We start from the raw sequence: 25,090 nt of genomic DNA, 5'->3' as shown, positions 1-25,090 counted from the left end.
TGTTATTTTAAAGAAAACTACAGTCACTAAATTCTTTGAGTGTAACTAAGAGTATTTTGATTTGTTTTAAAAAAATTTAAGCAATTTTTAAATTTAACCCGCCCCCCAACAGATGCTTTTCGCGATAAAACTTCATTTTCTATATAAAATCTAAAGCAAACTGTAGTCACCAAATTCCAAGAGCGTACAGTAGTAGGTCCATAGAGTTTCATACATGTTCGACTTTCCTATACCTTTTGCTTATAAATAATATAATACATTGCATCCAAAATAGTAGGCACATTTTTAAGTGAATACGTCCATGTCAAATACGTCACATTATTGTCAGGTGTGTCACGTCCATGTCAAATATGTCACATCATTGTCAGGTGTGTCACGTCCATGTCAAATATGTCACATTATTGTCAGGTGTGTCACGTCCATGTCAAATACGTCACATCATTGTCAGTTGTGTCACGTTCATGTCAAATATGTCACATCATTGTCAGGTGTGTCACGCCCATGACAAATATGTCACATCATTGTCAGATTGTCACGTCCATGTCAAATACGTCACATCATTGTCAGGTGTGTCACGTCCATGTCTAATATGTCACATCATTGTCAGGTGTGTCACGTTCATGTCAAATACGTCACATCATTTTCAGGTGTGTCACGTCCATGTCAAATATGTCACATCATTTTCAGGTGTGTCACGTCCATGTCAAATATGTCACATCATTGTCAGGTGTGTCACGTTCATGTCAAATATGTCACATCATTGTCAGGTGTGTCACGTCCATGTCAAATACGTCACATCATTGTCAGATGTGTCACGTCCATGTCAAATATGTCACATCTTTGTCAGGTGTGTCACGTCCATGTCAAATATGTCACATCATTGTCAGGTGTGTCACGTCCATGTCAAATATGTCACATCATTGTCAGATGTGTCACGTCCATGTCAAATATGTCACATCATTGTCAGGTGCGTCACGTCCATGTCAAATATGTCACGTCCATGTCAGATGTGTCACATGCTCTAAATAGAAAGAACGTTAAATGATCATTACAGTTTGCTATAAATAGTAACTAAAAAGAATTATTTATTACTACATAGATCACGGGGGGGGGGAGGGGGCGGTGGCTGAGTGGTTAAGTGCTTGGCTTCAGAACCTGGGAATCCAGGGATCGAAACTCGGTGAAAACTGGGAATTTGAATTTCGGGATTTTTAGGGCGCCCCTGAGTCCACCCAACTCTAATGGGTACCTGAGTTGGAGAAAGTTAAAGCGGTCGGTTGTTGTGGTGGCCACATGACACCTTGCTCGTTAACCATTAGCCAAAGAAACAGATGACCGTAACATCATCTGCCCTATAGATCGCAAGGTCTGAAAGGGGGAATTGTTCCTTTATCTTACATAGACCACAGTAGTTTCGTGGATGGGTGGTAAAAGGCACTTGGGATTTTTAATGCCACCCAGTTCTAATAGGTATCTGACATTAGTTGGGGAAATGTAAAGATCGTTGTGCTGGCCACTTGACTACATCGATAACCTTGAGCCGCAAAAACAGATGTTCTTTACATCATCTGCCTTATAGACTAGATTGCAAGGTCTGAATGGGGAACTTTAGACACTCGACGTACCAAATAAGTGTGTCAGTTGAATATATTTAGCGTGTAACTGAATCATTCAGAAGTTACAAGAGACATCACTTAGATGTTACTTATGTGGCCGCCGCTGTATATAGAAAAGATGAACAATTCGAAAGCGATACACCGAAAGTGTTCCATTTAGAATACATTTTCTAGGTTAACTCAGCAAATAATGTTCATTGGAACATATACAATGCAAAGTTCACCTCTACTGAGGCGTAGATAATGTGAAATTAACTAATAATGGGTTAATACAATAAACAATTCACTTCCAATCGAACATATATATATTATATATATAAGCTCAATTTCAATTTGAGATATGTACTGTAAACTTGACTTACAATGGGACATATACAATTGTCACCTAAGCAGCCTCGTGGATTGTCACAAACACAAACATAAGTTTGGTGAAACTATTCTTTCAGATTCCCAGAGAACGTTCATTTTCATTTTTTTTTTTCAAATTCTTATTTTCTAACCTGGAAGTCAGCGATGTCTAACACTTATCTTACATTTCATTGGATTTTAAATCAATTGACTTATCTTTTCGTGAACAAAAAAGACATTACGCAATACAAAATGTCAAACTCTATGGCCTTCAAAGGTCAGTGGAGAAGTAGTTAGACCTCAATCAGAATATATACCATCAACGATCAACATGACACATGAAGCCGACAGATGATATCTTTCTATTTATCTGTTTACAGACATTGTTCATTGTATGTCCAGGTATGAAAGGCTGAATTCAAAGCAAGAGCAATCGATAAATAAAACAACAGAAATATATTATTTTAACTCTGAATAATAAGGATAAGGTCACAAGTCGGTCATATCTGAAGTCTTAGCATACACAAAGTGTTTTCTACCTTAGAAAATACAGCACATATAGACACATATAGACACAGATTTTATACAGATACTGATTTTGGTCATTTGAAACTTCGCCTTTCATGGCTCGCTTTGTACATACTAAAAGCTTTGATTCGATACGCTATTTAATATCTCACAAGCTGTTCTCACTAACCGGAGAAGGGGCAAAGGCGAGTAAATCAGTAAGCTTCGGGCAGGAGGGGCTCGTTAGCCATGGATGGCGACCCACCTAGGAGAATAAAAACTCTGAATTCAAACCTCCGCTGCCTTGCAGCTCTACCCAATCATGGGAAAGGCTTCGGGAGTCAACCCTGAGGAAAGATCAGGAGCAGGCGACCTTAAGGCTGTTTGCAGCACCCAGTGCTACACCCCGGTAGAACCTGCGACGCCGCTGACCCGAAACTGTATCGGCACTGCCGTTCCTTTGGATACATCAGCTGCGTGGAGAGAAGGGAACTGATGCGTGGGCGACATCGTTCCGACCACAGCTAATGCCCAGGCATTCATCCCATTTTCATGAGATAATCCATAGTCACTTCGCGACTAAAGGAGGTCATAGAGTGTATAGGCTTTGATCTTCTAGTTGTATGATGGCTGTCTAACTTGGACAGGCTACTCGAAGCTGTCTTGTACGGGTGTATTTGATACGTTTAAAACAACGAAAGAAACCAAGCCTATCACATGAACAAGATGGAGGACTAAGCCTAGATACTTGCATGAAGTTGAATGCATAAAGACACAGTCGAGTCTCTGTCTGTAATACAATTTTATCACTTTAAATTCCCTAACATCAATTAAATAATACTAACATAAACTAGCTAAACCCCACTATCAACTAAGGTGTGTCTCTATCTAAGTACATAACACTAGCAAATTTTAGACACACTTAGCAACTATTGAAGACACTAAAATGATGACATAAACTTAAAGATCATATGTAAAAAAAAATAATTAATGTAAAAACATTTACCATGACACAAAAGGTTTTTTAATCTAATTTTATATAATAAAGACGTTACTTCAAAAAGATGGTTACGTCCTACGCGTTGTGTATCATAAAAATAGGTTGAAAAACAAAATGTTATTATATATACAAAACGAATGTGTTGCATTTTTATAAAGTAAAAAATAAACTTTCTCCATTATGTTTCATGTGATAGATACTACATAATGTTTGTGTTTATATTGTGTACGTTCGATTAGATACTACATAATGTTTTGTGTTTATATTGTGTACGTTCGATTAGATACTACATAATGTTTTGTGTGTACGTTCACTTATCTACTACTAGTACTATACTAGTAACTAAATGAAGACAATTACTTCAATAACAAAATATTTCTCAGTAATACCTAAAGGTTTTCGGCCAAGGGGCCATACAGCCCCTTACTTGCCGAAACGCACATAACGGACCGATTCAATACTTGTTTCCAAATTTTTCTTCAATCCTACGATTTCCTGAACCGAGGACTGAAATATCAAATCTTACCATGAAACGGGCCGGATAGAGTTGCAAAACAAATACAAGACCTAGCAACAGATATAACAACATTGAACACTCGAATGTCTAACCACATTGAACACTCGAATATCTAGCAACATTGAACACACGAATGTCTAACCACATTGAACACTTGAATGTCTAACAAAACTGAACACTTGAATGTCTAACAAAACTGAACACTTGAATGTCTCACAAAACTGAACATTACCTATCACTAACACCTCGAGTCCCACTCACATCCCTGCTCGCTTACTTGATTTGTTCTCCACAATGTTCGATGTTTACAGAAAGCTGCTGAAAACTCCAAGGTCCGGCACGCACTTGTGAATGTAAACTCCGAGCAAGCGGGTGGGTCAGGAAATGGGAGGGCGACACTCCGCACAACTCCTGCCGAGGAAACTAGCGAGAGTAAAAATAGTCCCCGATCTGTCGCACGGTCTGAGTGATGTCTGCCTGAGGAGTAATGTCTGGCTAGATTTTTTTGACATGCTGAAACAGACTATTACACGAGTGCCTATAACCTCACTATCTTAATTATAAACTGCATAGTTACTAAAAAATAGAACTTATTTTCTTGTAAAAACTATGTGTATATGTAAAGATGTTTTGTAATGAGTTTAATTATTTTATATAAAATGACAATGTTATTGTCTATCGTTCTGTAATATATATATATATATAATTCTCTTCGTGGCCCAACAATGTGGGACACTACGAAAAAGTCATTGAAAGATAACTTTTTTATTTCTGCAAGTCGGACTAGAGTTACCCCACGAAACCGACAGAGAGCACGGCTCAGAAAAAAAAAAGGGGGGGAGGGAACAAGTAATCTTTCTCTTTATACATTCTATATATTGGACTACATTTATGTGTGTATTTTTTCACATATTAATATCTAGAGTCATTAAAATAGTTGCATGTTTTTTTCTGCTGCCTTGTTTTAATTTTGCCCCTTCGTTTCCTAACCATGGCCACCGCTTCCTATATATTTCGTAGAGTCAACAGGTTTTTCTATGTAGTCGAAATTCCTGCATCACGTAACTGTTTTTTTCTATCAGTCGCATATTTCTGGGAAAATGTCATCGACGAAACTGTTGCTCTCGAATTTCGCAAGATGGCTGTAAGCTTTGCTATCGAACATTGGGATAACTATGGCGACGCCCTGCCCGTAGTTCTTACGTAAGTACAGTCATACACTCTACTCGACAATACGCTGACTACATGAATACTTCCGGCAAATAGCGGCGTATGCTACGCCGCGGATCGCCTAGTGACAATGTAAAAGTACAAGAACTCTAAATGGCTCACCTTAATAAAAAAAAATAACCTAGTCAAAAGAAAACCTAATCATTATCCTAACTGCATGGTTGATTTCATTACTAACGGGAATTAGTGTCCAAGGTAATCCCCGTTGTCCAATGAGTACCACTCACTACATGACAAAATGGCGACAAGGATGGAACTCATGACGGTGTAAACTATAGAATAAATAAAACTTAAAGACACGCAGTAAACTTGCAAAAAAAAAGGTTGAAAATGAAAACTTCACTAAATGTGTATTTTGTATCCTCGAGTATCCTTATAATGTCAACATGTTTGGTCTATTGACATAATAGTTTTGAAAATTCAGTTTTGTGGTTTCTAATTGTTTTTAAAGAAAAAAAAAACATCAACAAAACAATTTAGAATAAAAGTAATTTGGTTGAAAATGTTCAATCTACTCCAAGAAAGAGTGTAGTACTAAGTGAGCTAACAGATAGATAGATTACTTTCCTTGAAGTTCTGAGTACAAAGAAATAGATTTAGAAAGCTTAACATGGACATTCTTTATAATGGATTTTTTTCTTCCCTAAAAAATGTCAACGCCTTCTTCAATTCCGTCACGCCGGGCGCCCAGACTCCCAGACCCTCTCGCCCTATAGATGAATAAAAATCACATCCTCAGACATTATAATGGCGACTGTATTGTAACAGAATTTATATGTATTTTCAACAGTTAAGTTTTCCTGTTATTCCCCCCCACCCCCGGTACAGCGGTTCCCAATCTTTTTTCTACCTGCAGGGTATAGACAATTCAGGCCGCATTATCGCACCAATCGAGTGTTTAGGAATTCGGTCACTGCGACTCCATTATGAGCTATGGACAAATATTTCGAAGGGCAGGAAAGCTCCGAGTCATAGAGTGAAATAGGCCCGCGTGCTGTAGGTTGAGCAGCACTGGTAAGGTGGATTACTTGGATTGTAGCTAGATGAATCGAACGTGTTCCACTTGGAAGACAGCGTCTTACCGACAAGATTTCTCTCTGATCATGGGCTACAGTAACGTTAGTCTTCGCTTGTTTATGACTTCTCAGCAGTGACTATTTCTTCATCTTGTTTTCATAATGGCTACTTGCTGGTCATAATGTATCAAATGGAAATAATAACGCCGAGGTTACAGGCTGACAATGTGTTGTTTCCTCCCGTGTACTCAGTCCAACTCTATGACCTCTGCACTCACACTTTGTGCTGTGCACATCTAATTCCATTGAAGACTCGTCAGTTGATCAGAATGGAAACACGAGCATTGTGTAATGCAACAAAAAAAATGGGATGAAAAAGGAGATTAAGTCGGAATGAAACTGAAAAGCTCAGCCAGTGGATATAAACTAATAGCGTCATTAATAATTGTGTTCCTTGTGAGCAGTATTTGTTTGGAACGAGAGATCTATATTTAGATTTTATTTTCTAATTCATTGCACCCACACTTTTTTCTCTTCTCTATTATTGCTTACAAAACTTGAGAACTCAAGAAAGATAATTCTAGAAACATTAGTAATTGTGGAATCTGGTGAAAGAAGCTTTCCGCGCCTCAAAGTAATGAAGAATTACTTTAGTTCAACAATTCTCAAAGATAGATTGAAACATTTGGTAATTCTTGCTATTGAGCGTGATCTATGTAGGAAACAGAATTATTATGATATACTGTATGACTTTGCTACACACAAGGCTCGTAAAGTAATTCAGTACGTAGTAAAGAATGAATAAAATGCATAGACGAATTTACTTTCTAATACAAACTCTTAAATTTCACTTATTATCCGCTTCCATACCCAAACTTGGCCCCTCGAAATCCGTTTCGCATAGGGCCCCACAATAATTAAGTCTGGCCCTGCTATTTATTGACGGGTGAATATACATAGTAGATTACTTGTTCTCTTTCCAGGACGTCTTGGTCACAACGGTTGAGTCCGGCGCTACTATTTAGTGTTTGTAAAATGTTTGTTTGTAAAATGTTTTACATGTTTCGGATGTTCCTTCAGAGTGGAAGATAGTTTACTTCCTAGTCTAAACCTCCCACAGGACAAAGGGGAATGGGAGCGGGCAGGGTTTGATAAATCCAAAGGACAGTCCATCGCGCAAACCGCACGACCAGGCAGCCATCCGTAATGACGGGTGAATACTACTTGTTCTCCCCCCTCTTGTTTTTTCGTGGGATAACTCAGGATCCTCAGAAATAAAAGAGTGATCTTTCCTTTATTTCTTCTTCTTCTCGTCCAAACTCTTGAGCCATGAATAGAATTATATATCGAGATTGATTGTTCATTATGAAGAGGGATCAAAACACCACAAAAGACCGCCGAGATTCTTGTTGGAAAAGACGAATGACATAATTTCAATCTACGTTAATTATATTGTTTGAAACTGAAGTTAAAATGTCTCATTTGTTTTCTGTACTGGGTGTCTCCAAGTAAAATTATTATTCATACGAATCACACAAACTTCAGCCATATTGTTGACAGTAGTAATGAGTATTTAGTGTTAAAGTATAATGGCTTCACTTGAACTCGATCTTTTGTGTCTCTTTATAATTTTTTATTAATTGTGTACAATACCTCTATTCAAGTCAGAACTTTATGGAGCCTGGAGGGTGGATGGCGGAACCTGGACACGTAACTCAACAGCAGCCATAATAATTTTCCTAGACTTTAAACAGTTGATGTATATCAATGTGGGGAGAAAGACTAACTTGGTCACGTGGGAGAAACTCAAGTTTGACGGTTACACTATTATGGTGCACCAAAGAGAAACACAGAACAAAGAACGAACTCCATAGACATAGTAGGGTATTGGCTGGAACCTGGGCACGGACCTCGAAAACAGCTCTTACGATTTTCCTAGAAATTTGACAGTTGGTGTATATCGTTGGTAGTTGCTAGCTAGTTGACCATAATTGGAAGACTCTAAGTTGACTGTTTTAAAAAAAAAAAAGAAATAAATGTGTAAATTTGCCCAGAGAACAAGAACATATTGATCTTGAACCGACTACACGTCTTCGGGTATGTCCACATTCATTGAAGATTGTAATACATTCAGGAACATTTTGCGCCTCGTCTTCTACCACTAGATCTAAAGACTTATCGTTGGAATATTAGTAAATCTATACATTCGCCTAACCAGGATTCTTTCTCGGTCAGAGGGCGGGGGAGGAATGGGTCGAGTTAAAAATGTAACATTTTGATAAATATAACATTCGTGAGTTATTAAGAGAGAAATAATCGCCCTGTTAGTTGTTAAAAGGAGATTTGTCTTTTGAAAAAAAGATTTCTAAAATGTTTTTCTTGTTTAAAAGTACATCTACTTGTTGAGTAACATTGTCCCCATTGTACTCGTACAGCCTGTATAATACTGACGCCTGATCGTCTATATAACATTGCAGCCAATAAGTATTATACTTAAGTCTATAGGAGCCATATAAGATTCAAATTTATGCTGCTCTAACAGTCTATATAGTATACATAGCCTACATAACAATATACACACTATCAGTCAATATATTTGTAAAAAGTCATATAAGACAATCTTGTCAAGGATTCATTTCAATTGAACTCTTGAAACTCACTTTCTACTTTAACTACATCCTCAGAATAAATAAGTTCCTGTACCTGACATTCTGATTGGTTTTATTGATTTCAAGTCAGATTTACTTGAGACTATCGTTTGGAACATTCATCCTTTATGACTATCGACAATGCAATTGTCATGACTACACTTTTATACATACAATGCAATTGTCATGACTACACTTTTATACATACAATGCAATTGTCTTGTCTACACTTTAAAACATACAATGCAATTGTCATGACTACACTTTAAAACATACAATGCAATTGTCATGCCCACACTTTAAAACATACAATGCAATTGTCATATCTACACTTTAAAACAGACAATGCAATTGTCATATCGACACTTTAAAATATATAATGCAATGTCATGTCTACACTTTAAAACAGACAATGCAATTGTCATATCTACACTTTAAAATATATAATGCAATGTCATGTCTACACTTTAAAACATACAATGCAATTGTCATGTCTACACTTTAAAACAGACAATGCAATTGTCATGACTACACTTTAAAATATACAATGCAATTGTCATATCTACACTTTAAAACATACAATGCAATTGTCATGTCTACACTTTAAAACAGACAATGCAATTGTCATATCTACACTTTAAAATATATAATGCAATGTCATGTCTACACTTTAAAACATACAATGCAATTGTCATGTCTACACTTTAAAACATACAATGCAATGTCATGTCTACACTTTAAAACATACAATGCAATTGTCATGTCTACACTTTAAAACAGACAATACAATTGTCATGCCCACACTTTAAAACAGACAATGCAATTGTCATGCCCACACTTTAAAATATACAATGCAATGTCATGTCTACACTTTAAAACATACAATGCAATTGTCATGTCTACACTTTAAAACATACAATGCAATGTCATGTCTACACTTTAAAACATACAATGCAATTGTCATGCCCACACTTTAAAACATACAATGAAATTGTCATGCCCACACTTTAAAACAGACAATGAAATTGTTATGTCTACACTTTAAAACATACAATGCAATTGTCATGCCCACACTTTAAAACATACTGTTACAAATGAGCAGTGATAGGTAGAGGTCAACGTATGACCCCGGCGAGATGACACAGCAGCTAGTGTTCCCTGGAATCTACATGTACAAACAAAGACAGGATGTGACGTGTCCACACGTGTTGTTCCAGGGGACGAACAGATCTAAGTAGGGGGACAGTTACTAATGAACAGTGACAGATAAAGGTCACTACGTGTGACCCCGACTTGATGACACTGCAGCGAGTGTTTTCTGGAATCTACGTGTATAAATAAAGACAGGATGTGACGTTTCCTGACATGTTATTTCAGAGGATACTAGACGTGTTTGTGCAACTTTGGACAAGCGATTAGGGACTCTATATAAGCCAGAGAGTTAATGTGAAAGTCAGTCGTATGGAGTCGTGAGTGAGCCGTTACAGTCGATACAGACGATGTAAGACGTGTGCGGCTCTGTGGAAGGGAAATGTGTACGACTCGGTGCAAGTTAACTAGGGTAGAGTTAACTGGAGTGGACTACTGTCGTTAAAGTCTATACAGCGAACTACAGTGGACTTGAGCCGTTACAGTCGATACAGTCGATGTAAGACGTGTGCGGCTCTGATTCGGTAGACTTGAGTACGACTTGGTTCAGCTTTGGGAGACCTGGAGCGACACTGGGAAGTGTGTCGTTGGTCTGTTCTGTGGAATACGGCTCGATGCAAGTTGAGAAGAGAGGAATTGCAACGAAGTGAAGAGATGCAGTGCAACGAAGTATAGCTAAATGTAAACTGACAGATATTGTACAGTCTTCTACGCTACATGTTACAGTAATGTTAGAGTTAATAGTCATTAAAGTTATATGAAACTGAAAGTTTAGTCGTCAAGTTCTTTACAGTGTTTTTATTTGTGTGCCAACTAGTACATTTAGCCAGAAGATTCAGAAATACGTAACAATTGGTGTCAGAAGTGGGATCTTTCTGGCTAGAATGTGTTCCATCAAACTTCTTATTGAACTTGACATGAAAGAACTTAGACAAGAGCTTCGAGAAAGAGGTCTACATCTTAACGGAAATAAGGAAACGCTAACAGCACGTCTCAGACAAGCCCTGTTGGAGGAAGATGAGAATCCGGAAACCTGCCAATTTGAAATCAAACCTGATATGACGGAGCTCTTGAGAACTTTGCAATACAAAATGAACTCGGTGAACGAGAGCATTAAGGAGATAGAATCAGAAATCAACACCAGATTTTCTTCATTTAACCAGTTGACCAAAGCCATGAATAAGAATGAACAAATAGCTACCACGCCCAACAAGACAGAAGAACAAACAGATACAATAAAAGATCAAACTAGAATCATGATGAATGAGCTACTGAACACCCAACATTATCAGATTGAGTCGACAGATGAAAGAGATACACCATTGATGAACAGCGAACAATTGTCCAACCAAGAATGTGGCGATACAGACAATTACGATAGGGATGCTGGTGATGGTTGTGCTGTCTGTGACTGTCATAGCGAACCAAACGAATGTGGCCCACAAGAAATTAAAAGAGACGGTAGCTGTTACTATTTCAACGAAAAGCAGAATGAGACCGCTGAAGAAACAATAGAAGAGACCTTTAGTTTGACCGAAGCTTTAACTACAGATAAACCTGATATGAGTACCTCAACCAGCCAAACAGATCAAGACAACGTTGGGTCTGCGTCCAAGCCTGTTGCTGTGGGCCTTAAAGACTTCTGTCTTCTATCTGCCAGTGTCTACGAGAGGAACTCGAATCTGGATTATTGCACCCATGCGTTTGACAAGAACTGTACGTACGTAGCTATGCAAGAAGACTGTGAATGCCAAGAAATACACCAACAAGCTCTAGACTTAACAGAAGCTTGTACAGCTATCAAGGTAGGCGTGAGAAGCCCTGATGATAGTCAAGGAATTACAATAGAAACTGATGCTAAAGTTGAGGGACCTTTGCACGTTGAATATTATCAACCTGCCCCACAGTCGAGTCCTCCAGACTCGGATGAAGGTGATGACGTGTTTGACACCTTGCCTTCAAGTGGACTTGCAGCTCATTCGCAAAGCACCCATCGAAGAATAATGCTGAAGCAACTTGTTAGATCAACAGTCTTGATGACTACAGCTATGAAATGCAATGCCTTCCTATGTGCTAAGTCGCTGCCATCAGCATTGATCGACAAGAAAGCAAGACAACGACAACGACATCAACGCAACCAAAGAAATATCAAATTGAGGAGGCGGAGAAAGCGACATATGCAGAGTGCAACGTGGATGGCTCCAACAAGATCAAGATACAAACCCACCCCTTCTCCCACTGATAGACCCCCACCTGCATTTATGAAACTCCATAGCCCATGTTGTTAGAAAACAAGCCCACCACTTCTTCCACTGATAAACCCCCACCTGCACTGATGAAACTCCACAGCCCATGTTTTTAGAAAGATTCTGTCCGGGACCATCATACCAAAGAAGAAAGCCTTACAAATCAGTTGAAAGTTTAAGATGTCAGAACTGTAGTGAGTAACCATCTGTGACAGAACTGTACAAGAAGATCAACCCAACATCGTACAAACCCAAAGTCAGTTGCTGTTGTAAGAAGAACATGTGAACATTGCTGTACTGTAATGAACCTGGTCATCTCTGAAGAAGCTCTGGAATAAGATGCTTGAAAATGTAAAACTCAGCCAGTGAAGCACGAACTCGTTAGAATGCTGATGAATTTTCTCGACAAGAGTGCCCAATGTCGTCATCTGAAGGTCGATGTTTCCATACCAAGATTGATGAAAACATTTGTGAGGAACTGCTGAAAAATGAGGATTTGGCTCCCATTCTTCTATGGAAAGAAGATGGACAACTGCCAGATTGAAAGAACATTTCTGAGAAGAGGACAACCACCAAAGTTTCCTACTTGATCGTCGATCGATTTCATCAGTATCGTGATGAAGTAGAATCTGTTCGGGACGAACAGATCTAAGAAGGGGGCAGTGTTACAAATGAGCAGTGATAGGTAGAGGTCAACGTATGACCCCGGCGAGATGACACAGCAGCTAGTGTTCCCTGGAATCTACATGTACAAACAAAGACAGGATGTGACGTGTCCACACGTGTTGTTCCAGGGGACGAACAGATCTAAGTAGGGGGACAGTTACTAATGAACAGTGACAGATAAAGGTCACTACGTGTGACCCCGACTTGATGACACTGCAGCGAGTGTTTTCTGGAATCTACGTGTATAAATAAAGACAGGATGTGACGTTTCCTGACATGTTATTTCAGAGGATACTAGACGTGTTTGTGCAACTTTGGACAAGCGATTAGGGACTCTATATAAGCCAGAGAGTTAATGTGAAAGTCAGTCGTATGGAGTCGTGAGTGAGCCGTTACAGTCGATACAGACGATGTAAGACGTGTGCGGCTCTGTGGAAGGGAAATGTGTACGACTCGGTGCAAGTTAACTAGGGTAGAGTTAACTGGAGTGGACTACTGTCGTTAAAGTCTATACAGCGAACTACAGTGGACTTGAGCCGTTACAGTCGATACAGTCGATGTAAGACGTGTGCGGCTCTGATTCGGTAGACTTGAGTACGACTTGGTTCAGCTTTGGGAGACCTGGAGCGACACTGGGAAGTGTGTCGTTGGTCTGTTCTGTGGAATACGGCTCGATGCAAGTTGAGAAGAGAGGAATTGCAACGAAGTGAAGAGATGCAGTGCAACGAAGTATAGCTAAATGTAAACTGACAGATATTGTACAGTCTTCTACGCTACATGTTACAGTAATGTTAGAGTTAATAGTCATTAAAGTTATATGAAACTGAAAGTTTAGTCGTCAAGTTCTTTACAGTGTTTTTATTTGTGTGCCAACTAGTACATTTAGCCAGAAGATTCAGAAATACGTAACAATTGGTGTCAGAAGTGGGATCTTTCTGGCTAGAATGTGTTCCATCAAACTTCTTATTGAACTTGACATGAAAGAACTTAGACAAGAGCTTCGAGAAAGAGGTCTACATCTTAACGGAAATAAGGAAACGCTAACAGCACGTCTCAGACAAGCCCTGTTGGAGGAAGATGAGAATCCGGAAACCTGCCAATTTGAAATCAAACCTGATATGACGGAGCTCTTGAGAACTTTGCAATACAAAATGAACTCGGTGAACGAGAGCATTAAGGAGATAGAATCAGAAATCAACACCAGATTTTCTTCATTTAACCAGTTGACCAAAGCCATGAATAAGAATGAACAAATAGCTACCACGCCCAACAAGACAGAAGAACAAACAGATACAATAAAAGATCAAACTAGAATCATGATGAATGAGCTACTGAACACCCAACATTATCAGATTGAGTCGACAGATGAAAGAGATACACCATTGATGAACAGCGAACAATTGTCCAACCAAGAATGTGGCGATACAGACAATTACGATAGGGATGCTGGTGATGGTTGTGCTGTCTGTGACTGTCATAGCGAACCAAACGAATGTGGCCCACAAGAAATTAAAAGAGACGGTAGCTGTTACTATTTCAACGAAAAGCAGAATGAGACCGCTGAAGAAACAATAGAAGAGACCTTTAGTTTGACCGAAGCTTTAACTACAGATAAACCTGATATGAGTACCTCAACCAGCCAAACAGATCAAGACAACGTTGGGTCTGCGTCCAAGCCTGTTGCTGTGGGCCTTAAAGACTTCTGTCTTCTATCTGCCAGTGTCTACGAGAGGAACTCGAATCTGGATTATTGCACCCATGCGTTTGACAAGAACTGTACGTACGTAGCTATGCAAGAAGACTGTGAATGCCAAGAAATACACCAACAAGCTCTAGACTTAACAGAAGCTTGTACAGCTATCAAGGTAGGCGTGAGAAGCCCTGATGATAGTCAAGGAATTACAATAGAAACTGATGCTAAAGTTGAGGGACCTTTGCACGTTGAATATTATCAACCTGCCCCACAGTCGAGTCCTCCAGACTCGGATGAAGGTGATGACGTGTTTGACACCTTGCCTTCAAGTGGACTTGCAGCTCATTCGCAAAGCACCCATCGAAGAATAATGCTGAAGCAACTTGTTAGATCAACAGTCTTGATGACTACAGCTATGAAATGCAATGCCTTCCTATGTGCTAAGTCGCTGCCATCAGCATTGATCGACAAGAAAGCAAGACAACGACAACGACATCAACGCAACCAAAGAAATATCAAATTGAGGAGGCGGAGAAAGCGACATATGCAGAGTGCAACGTGGATGGCTCCAACAAGATCAAGATACAAACCCACCCCTTCTCCCACTGATAGACCCCCACCTGCATTTATGAAACTCCATAGCCCATGTTGTTAGAAAACAAGCCCACCACTTCTTCCACTGATAAACCCCCACCTGCACTGATGAAACTCCACAGCCCATGTTTTTAGAAAGATTCTGTCCGGGACCATCATACCAAAGAAGAAAGCCTTACAAATCAGTTGAAAGTTTAAGATGTCAGAACTGTAGTGAGTAACCATCTGTGACAGAACTGTACAAGAAGATCAACCCAACATCGTACAAACCCAAAGTCAGTTGCTGTTGTAAGAAGAACATGTGAACATTGCTGTACTGTAATGAACCTGGTCATCTCTGAAGAAGCTCTGGAATAAGATGCTTGAAAATGTAAAACTCAGCCAGTGAAGCACGAACTCGTTAGAATGCTGATGAATTTTCTCGACAAGAGTGCCCAATGTCGTCATCTGAAGGTCGATGTTTCCATACCAAGATTGATGAAAACATTTGTGAGGAACTGCTGAAAAATGAGGATTTGGCTCCCATTCTTCTATGGAAAGAAGATGGACAACTGCCAGATTGAAAGAACATTTCTGAGAAGAGGACAACCACCAAAGTTTCCTACTTGATCGTCGATCGATTTCATCAGTATCGTGATGAAGTAGAATCTGTTCGGGACGAACAGATCTAAGAAGGGGGCAGTGTTACAAATGAGCAGTGATAGGTAGAGGTCAACGTATGACCCCGGCGAGATGACACAGCAGCTAGTGTTCCCTGGAATCTACATGTACAAACAAAGACAGGATGTGACGTGTCCACACGTGTTGTTCCAGGGGACGAACAGATCTAAGTAGGGGGACAGTTACTAATGAACAGTGACAGATAAAGGTCACTACGTGTGACCCCGACTTGATGACACTGCAGCGAGTGTTTTCTGGAATCTACGTGTATAAATAAAGACAGGATGTGACGTTTCCTGACATGTTATTTCAGAGGATACTAGACGTGTTTGTGCAACTTTGGACAAGCGATTAGGGACTCTATATAAGCCAGAGAGTTAATGTGAAAGTCAGTCGTATGGAGTCGTGAGTGAGCCGTTACAGTCGATACAGACGATGTAAGACGTGTGCGGCTCTGTGGAAGGGAAATGTGTACGACTCGGTGCAAGTTAACTAGGGTAGAGTTAACTGGAGTGGACTACTGTCGTTAAAGTCTATACAGCGAACTACAGTGGACTTGAGCCGTTACAGTCGATACAGTCGATGTAAGACGTGTGCGGCTCTGATTCGGTAGACTTGAGTACGACTTGGTTCAGCTTTGGGAGACCTGGAGCGACACTGGGAAGTGTGTCGTTGGTCTGTTCTGTGGAATACGGCTCGATGCAAGTTGAGAAGAGAGGAATTGCAACGAAGTGAAGAGATGCAGTGCAACGAAGTATAGCTAAATGTAAACTGACAGATATTGTACAGTCTTCTACGCTACATGTTACAGTAATGTTAGAGTTAATAGTCATTAAAGTTATATGAAACTGAAAGTTTAGTCGTCAAGTTCTTTACAGTGTTTTTATTTGTGTGCCAACTAGTACATTTAGCCAGAAGATTCAGAAATACGTAACAATACAATGAAATTGTCATGCCCACACTTTAAAACAGACAATGAAATTGTCATGCACACACTTTAAAACATACAATGCAATTGTCATGCCCACACTTTAAAACATACAATGAAATTGTCATGCCCACACTTTAAAACAGACAATGAAATTGTCATGTCTACACTTTAAAACATACAATGAAATTGTCATGTCTACACTTTAAAACAGACAATGAAATCGAAACCAATTGGGATGCACTCTGGGAAGTCTATCCATCTCTCCAATGTTCACACCTAGACTTCGAAAGAATCGTAAAAAAAAATACATAAATATACTTTGGTCTAGTGGTCTACTTGGTGACAAACTATCATCAATTCATTCTAGTCACTGAATGAAGTCACTGTAGAATGTAACCTCCTAAGCACAACATTTTCACGGAATATTTATCTAACTATATTTTCCAAAAACAACTAGATGTTTGAAATCTAATAAGATAAACTGGTTCGTGGCTGGGTCAGGTCAGAAAGACAGTTCAGACATGTCTCCAGCGTCTGTTCAATGACCGACGTAATGATAACAAGCGATATCCGTGGATGACCCGCGTCCACCAGTCGGAGATAATCATTAATCTATTCTGAAAGCTATTATGTCTTCTTTGTTATTGAAGCTGACTTCCTGGGGGTGTTATCTGTCAGGCCATTTAGCTATTGAAGCTCTAAATACTGGGGGCGGGAGTGGGGCGGACACAACGAAATTGTTGAACAGCGAACTTGAACTATCACGTTCCAATTAACTCATTATTATCGTTTCAATTTGACATGCAGAGAGCCAGGCATTCTGTACAGGTGGTCGGGATAGGAAGAGATAACCCTAGAGAAGATTACCTCGGACACATATTTGTTTGGTGACCATAAGCCAAAATACTTTTTCTTCATTTCTTTCTTCCTGTTCTTTGATATGACCACATTGAATCCTACAATAATCTTATAATATAAAGCACAAAGTATGACATATGTCTGTCTGTATGTATCTTTGATATGACCACAATGAATCCTACAATAATCTTATAATATAAAGCACAAAGTATAGCATATGTATGTCTGTATGTATGTATGCATGCCCCGAATAAAAATCAAAACCGTTTGACTAATCTTGATAAAACCTGGCATAAATGTTCCTTAGATCATGGCGGAGATTTTATTGTATGTTCAATGCTCCTCCAACAACAAGAAGGCCCTAAAAAAAGACCAAACAAAAAAAAACTAATTGTATTTCTATTTAAAAAAAAAACTTTTTTTAGCCCGTTGTCACAGAATTTGTATATTTGATTATTTGATATGAATATGTCGGCTGAATGGGTAAACCCATTTTATTTTCGTGGCAAATTAAATTAAAAAATGTGAACGAAACATTATCCGTTCAATCTACAAGATCAGTTATACCGAAACTAAGGTCCGCAGGCTGCTTGTCTTATCCGGCTAGTCTAAATAAAAAGCAGAAAATATGGCGTATGTATGTATGTATGTATGTATGTATGTATGTATGTATGTATCTATATCCCGAATAAAAAATCAAAGCCTTTTGACCAATCTTGATAAAATTCGGCATACATTTGCCTTGGATGCTAACGGGAAAACTAGCATATGTAAAGTAGTCCTAAAACAAACTGAAGACCATCAAAAAACGTTGACCAACTTTATGAAAGTACTATAATTTCATGGTTCTAGGTCATATAGCCATGTTTGGATGGCTGCCGGGTCGTGCGGTTTGCGCGCTGGACTGTCGTTCAGATTTATCGATGGTCCAGGGTTCAAACCTTGCCCGCTCCCATCCCCCGTCGTCCTGCGGGAGGTTTGGACTAGGAAGTAGTTATCTTCAACTCTGAAGGAACATCCGAAACATGTAAAACATTTTACAAACATTTACATGGCACAAAGCCGAAAGGTCACGCATGCGCAGAACAGAAAATCTCGCGAAGGCTAGGTCTACTCTTCACAAAGATAGTTTTTTACTTTAACACATGAACACAAAAATATATTCCATTCATCAAATTATTGAATCAAATTAACATTAAATTTAGTGCTTCAACAACAGTTTATACAAATTCGTCGTTGTCTAATGCTGCGACTTTATCTTGACATTTAATAGCCATTCATGATATCTTGCACTTCTCACATTAGACACTACCAAAAGATCATGCAGGCGCAGGATAGAATATCTCGCGAAGCTAAATGTTAATCTACTCATATCTTCTCATCTTATATAATATAGACGTTACTTCAAAAAAGAAGACGATTACGTCCTACGCGTCATGCATTTAGTCATGCATATTAACCAATGACTTAAATTCTGCCAAGTCACTAGTTTTCCTGGCTAGCTCAGGCAACCCATTCCATGCTCTAATAGCACTAGGGAAGAAGGAGTATTTGTACAAATTTGTCCTAGCATATGGGATGAGGAATGTGCCTTTATCTTTGTGTCTTTCTGAGTATTTTATTAAATTTTTTTTTTTGTATTTGAAGATTATGGTTCAGTGTTTTATGTATAATTGCTACTTTACTTTTAAGACTTCTGTCCTGAAGGCTTTCTAAATTTAGTGATTTTACTAAAGGTGTTACTCTAGTCAAATGTGAATATTCGTTTGTTATGAATCTCACTGCTCTATTTTGTGTCTGTTCCAGTTTCTTAATGTTATCTTGAGTTGAGGGGTCCCAAACGGAGGATGCATATTCTATTATTGTCCTAACCAAGGTTAAATAACATTTTAGTTTTATGTTCTTATTTGATTTATAGAAATTTCTTTTAATAAACACTAATGTTTTGTTTGATTTTTTTTTAGTTTCATCAATATGTGGATTCCATGACAGTTTTTCATTTATTATAACACCTAGGTATTTTGCTTTTTTTAGTCTGTGTTACTGGTTTAACACGAATAAGATAAGTGGAATTAATTTGTTTTAGTTTTTTTTTGTTACTATTAATAACTGACATTTTTCTGGGTGGAAAGACATGCTCTAATTTGATTCTCATTTCTTTAATTCATCTAATTCTCTTTGTAAAATTTCTGTATCTTGTGTTGTTTTTATTGATCTATATATTATGCAATCTTCTGCAAATAATCTGACTCTTGTTCCTGAACTAATGCGATTTGGTAAATCATTTATGTACATTAAAAATAGTAGTGGACCTAAGACTGTTCCTTGAGGTACACCTGAGTTCACTGTTATCGGTGTTGATTAAGAGCCATATATTATTACAGTTTGTTCTCTTTTTACATATAAGATATATGAATGATCATCTGATTAATGGTTTTTATAAATCGCCAATCTCTTAATCAAGGCCTAAAGAAAAAGATCATTTCTGTTGGTATTATTTCATGGTATACATCTTTATAAAGTTGATGATCACAAAACACTGCTTATGAAATGTTGTATTAGACTTGGAGATATACTACTACATTCTTTTCTTTTAAAACAAAACTCAACATTTCTTTTGAAAATATTACGAGCTTTGATAACAGAAAACAATTAATTTAATAATGCGAAATTTGTATAAGATTATTTAAGAAAATAAAAACAAAATCGTTTGCATAAATGCGTTGAAAAGATTCCAAATATTAAAATATGTTTTTAAAAAATAGTTTTCTCTGTTGTTGTAACATTAGCCTAGTACCAGATTTTCAAAGAGCTCTTCCAGTTTTTGGCGATCTAAACGGGATAAAAAGAGACAGGCGGTTGGTCGGACGGACGGACAGACAGGCCACACAAAACTAATAGCGGCTATTTCCCTTTCGGGGGGCGTTAAAAACATATCCCCTGCATAGTTATTGTTAAGAGGTCTACTCCGCTTTTAAGAATGACTGTGTATAAATAAGATTACTCATTGAACAAAAAGATTATGTTACACATTTTCCCGAATTGATCTACTCTTGTATTCTATGAACAATGCGATCAGATGGCGACGTTCGAAATTAGATGTCAAGCGAAAACACATTATGAGCATCTTTGTTATCTTCCCAACCTGTCTGAGCAGTCGTCTCATCTTATTTGAAGACAATTCCAGACCTTTATGTAGCAGACAAATGATTTCCTTTGTCCACTCACAGGTTCAGTTACCAGGGTATGTGCATCACAGAGTTTATGATTGTCGCTTGCTACGTTTGCAACAAAGTTTAAAGCCGAACAGTGGAAACCAATCTAGGTTTGCTTGTTTAATAAGATTGTTTACAAATAATTGTTGTTGGGTATATTTTGTCACTAAATAGAAAGAGTTTGTGATTTTTTTAGTGTTTTGTTTTTTCGAAATCCTCCTTTTTGATGCTTTATAATAATAATAATAATAATCTTTATTGTCCGTATGGAAATTTGTCTTACAATTTGTGCATTACACCAAACAAAAATCATTATAACTATAAGAAACCAAAGTGTACATTCACACCAGACTCACTCATTATTTACATGTGACAAAGTTTATACCAGATTGTTCTTATTTAATGATTTGATTGCCAGGGGAACAAAAGATTGTTTGTGTCTGTTTTTGCTATCGGTGTCTTGTATCTCTTTTCTGATGGTAAAATCACAAAATCCTGACACAAAGGGTGATTCTTTATTTCGAGGATCTTTTTAGCTTTTTTATAGATGTTTGTCTCAAACAGCTGCCCAAATGGGGTTTGTTTTTTGCCAATGATTTTACCAGCAGCATTTATGATTCTATAAAGTTTATTTTTATTTTTAATGGGCAGAACATAAACACTACATGTGGGCTTGACTCAAATCCTCTTTTTTAAAAGCCCTGAGATTGCATATATTTTCCCATACAAGTCTAGATTCTTCTGTAAGATGTCGAATCATAATTCGACAAGTTTGATAAAAAAAAAAAAACACAACAGACCATTTCTTCTTTACCCCTGCGTGAAACTGCAGCCTTAAGTGTGCATAGTAAGAACTAACGTGACTGTCCAGCAGTGAGCTTTACCAGTTTGTTCAGGCCCGGAAGGTGACCACAGACTTATTGGGCTTTTTGGAATTCGTCCCTGTATTTTTCTTCTTTCACTTTGGTGAGATCTTACATGACCTAATCAAAGAGTTATCACTTTTCAAATGAAATGATGATAATAATAATACACATAATAAAAATAATAAAAGTATATTAATTTTAAAGACATCTTATTTACAAAAGCACCATTAATACTCTTTTTTTAGAAAGCTTATATCAACTCACTCTGTCTATCTGTCTGCCCTTCTGTCTGTCTGAACAAGTTTTTTCTCCCATTTTCCCATTCTCAGATCAAGATGAAACTTTGCACAGTTATTCATTGTACCTGACAAGACATAAATCAATAATAAAAAAAACACAACAATTAGTTAATTAAATATTGATGATTAATTATTTTGTTTGATATCGAAATAAGGGAGATGATTGCTAGTTAACGAGAGATGTTGGTGTCTATAAGATTTAATCCCCTGATTACAGTTTGACAAACTTTGTTTTTAAAAAAGTATCATTTTTTTCTATCTATTGCTTGCTGACTTTTTAGTTCTACTAAATCTTACAATGAGTTTGAGTTGTCTGATCCTAATTGACCGAGCTCTCTGATAGATACATTGCAGCAGCAGACATGTATTTCAAGCAGAATTGAGAAGTGAAGAGAAAACGAACTATAAAGATACACAATGATTGTGTGATGTGACCTCTGAACTTTCGTCTCAATGGTCTTTTGTTTGAACCCTGCCCGCCACCATCTCAAGCAATAGGTTTGGAATTGGATGTAATCATTTTGTTATTTGATTGTGAAGGAAGACCGGAAACTGTCAAACAAACAACTTGGATGAATGTGAGAACGAGAATCATGGACGACAGAAATACAAGACAGTGAGGGATATGAGAGACAAATAGGAGAACATTATCCTCTCAGCCTTTATCTTATAATATATAGCATAAAGTAAGGCGTATGTATGTATGTATGTATGTATGTCCCTCATACAAATCAAAACCGTTTGACCAATCTTGATAAAACTTAGCGTAAATGTTCTTTAGAACATGGCGGAGACCGTAGTATATGTTTAATATCCCTACCACTTCCGAGTGCCCTAAAAATAGACAAAAAGTACCTAATTGTATTTCTATTAGAAAAACTAAACTTTTTAACCAATCGGGTAAACCCGTTTTGGCAGTATTTTATATTTGATATAAATATGTCGGCTTAACGGGTAAACCCAATATCACACTCTTCTTTTATTTCCGTGGCAAAATAAATAAAAATGTTATGGGAACATTCTTAATGTTGAACGTAAATCTAGATCTAAATTCAAATTAGTAGATCGGTAATACCAAAACTAAAGCCCGCAGGCCGCGGTTCATATCTGGCTAGTTTATCATAACCAAGACAAATACAATTGATATTGTATCTTTTTTTAATTGTTTGAGACTTTGTCCGTAACACTTTCAGTGCTTGTGATCTGTAGCTTTAGAATTTAGATGATGTGTTTCTAGGTCCGACACTTACGAGGTTGTCATGTATCAAGCACAACGACCAACCTCCTTTACATCCCTAACGTAATCAGATACTCCTTAGAGTTGCTTGGACTCGGGCCTTTCTTAAAATACAAACCTCCACAATTCAGGAATTCGAACCCAAGACTTCTCGGTTAGGGAGCCAGATACATCCAACTCATCTCGCAATAAGTGTGTAAGATACGTCTTATGAAGAAATAAGTTCTCAATATCAACATTTTATTTTGTAAAGAGGGCTGTGTAAGGTCTGTCATTTACTTCTTCAAAAATCTCGCCAAATGTTGATATATAACGTTACAGTTTTTTTGTTTGTTTTATAATAGAAATCTATATTTAGATCTGGTGATGGCGCTTCCTACAGTATCTTTTTTTACATCACACACATACACACAAACTTACACACACTATGTAGGCCCACAGAAGTAAAAAATATATTTCCTAATGAAGTTTGTAAAATTTTCCAACTCTCGCTTATAGTTTCTCACGCGTGATGATGTGTTTTGAGTCTGGGAAAGAGACAGTTCTAGAAACACATTTATAAAGTTCTAAAACGAATCGATTCTAATTTTTTTTATATGTTTCGGTGATGTAAACAAACTACAGAACATTTGGACAAAACATTTGGAATACAAACTAGAGTGAGAGAATGGGAGACAAGACGACACACAGATTGTATCTCTTTTCAATTGTCCGTCTCTCACTCCAAATGAGTTCCTTCTCTGATTGGAGTCAATGCTCTCTTTCTGTCATTTTCATTTCTACTTTTATTCTATTTTTTTAAAACTCAACTTTTATTCGAAACTTTCTTTCGAAACTTTCTTTTTGTCTCTTAGCTTCTTTGTCTACTTTTACTTTTAAGTCTCGATTTTGTTTAGCGCATTGTTTAAGTCTTTGTCTTTCATTTTATCCTTGCTTTTTATTCTTCTTATTGCCTTCAATTCTTTGGCTTGTTACTTTGTTATTCTTTCTATTCGTCTCCATTTTTATTGAGTTTTATTTTTCTAGTTCATTTAGTGATTGAGATTTGAAAGTGAACCAGTGCAGTCTAAAAAGAGATCAAATTGGTCTGACATTTAACTTTCAAACGAAACAAATGATAATGAATGGATGCGGAGACCCAAGTGTCCATTAAGTTGATCCTGTGGGAATCGTCAACATTTTATATTTTCTCTTTAGTGATTTAGAGTTATCTTTAAATTCATGTTAAACTTTCATAATAACTTTCTAAAATGATACCAAGACAAAATCTATAAGTAGACCTGCATTAATTGACCACTTGCAAATGATTTTTGTTTTACAATTGACACAGAATAAACTCTATTTAGGAGACACACTGCCATCAAAGTCTAAACATTCTACACAGAATAAACTCTATTTAGGAGATACACTGCCATTAAAGTCTGAACATTCTAACAGAAGTTAATACATTGATGCCTCGCCATTTTTCATCATGCATGGAATTACGTTCGATTCAATCCTTTATGAAACGAGACTCCTATATATCAGTGAATCTGGTGTAAAGTAAATGTAAAGTACCTTTTAGACCTAACAATCTATGGGGTAGATAATACAAATGTCATCTGTTTTGTTGTCGCCAACAGTTAGCGAGCAGGTGTGGCCAGAACAACGAGAAGAAACGTTACAATCGATGATCTCTCTCTTCTGTAGCCTTGAACTCTTTCCTAGGCCAGTGTAGTGGTAATACCAGAATCATATCTAGACAATAGTATTTTATATAAAAAATAATAAACTGAGCTTTTCTTACAAAGTTTA

The 25,090-nt window shown here is 37.6% G+C and overlaps 1 protein-coding gene across 1 annotated transcript in view; it reads right to left on the bottom strand.

Moving 5' to 3' along the window:
- LOC106057445 (G-protein coupled receptor dmsr-1-like) overlaps positions 1-4,411 on the bottom strand; it is a 56,005-nt gene extending 51,594 nt beyond the window's left edge. The window contains exon 1 of the mRNA XM_056009247.1: positions 4,221-4,411. The gene's annotated coding sequence lies outside the window, so the exon portion shown is untranslated. The remainder of the gene's footprint in view (positions 1-4,220) is intronic.
- Positions 4,412-25,090: the final 20,679 nt, after the last annotated feature.

This window comes from Biomphalaria glabrata, chromosome 13 (genome assembly GCF_947242115.1).
Source record: "Biomphalaria glabrata chromosome 13, xgBioGlab47.1, whole genome shotgun sequence".
NCBI lineage: Eukaryota > Metazoa > Mollusca > Gastropoda > Planorbidae > Biomphalaria > Biomphalaria glabrata.
The sequence above is the reverse complement of the archived record's forward strand: the minus strand, read 5'-3'. Positions and strand labels throughout refer to the sequence as shown.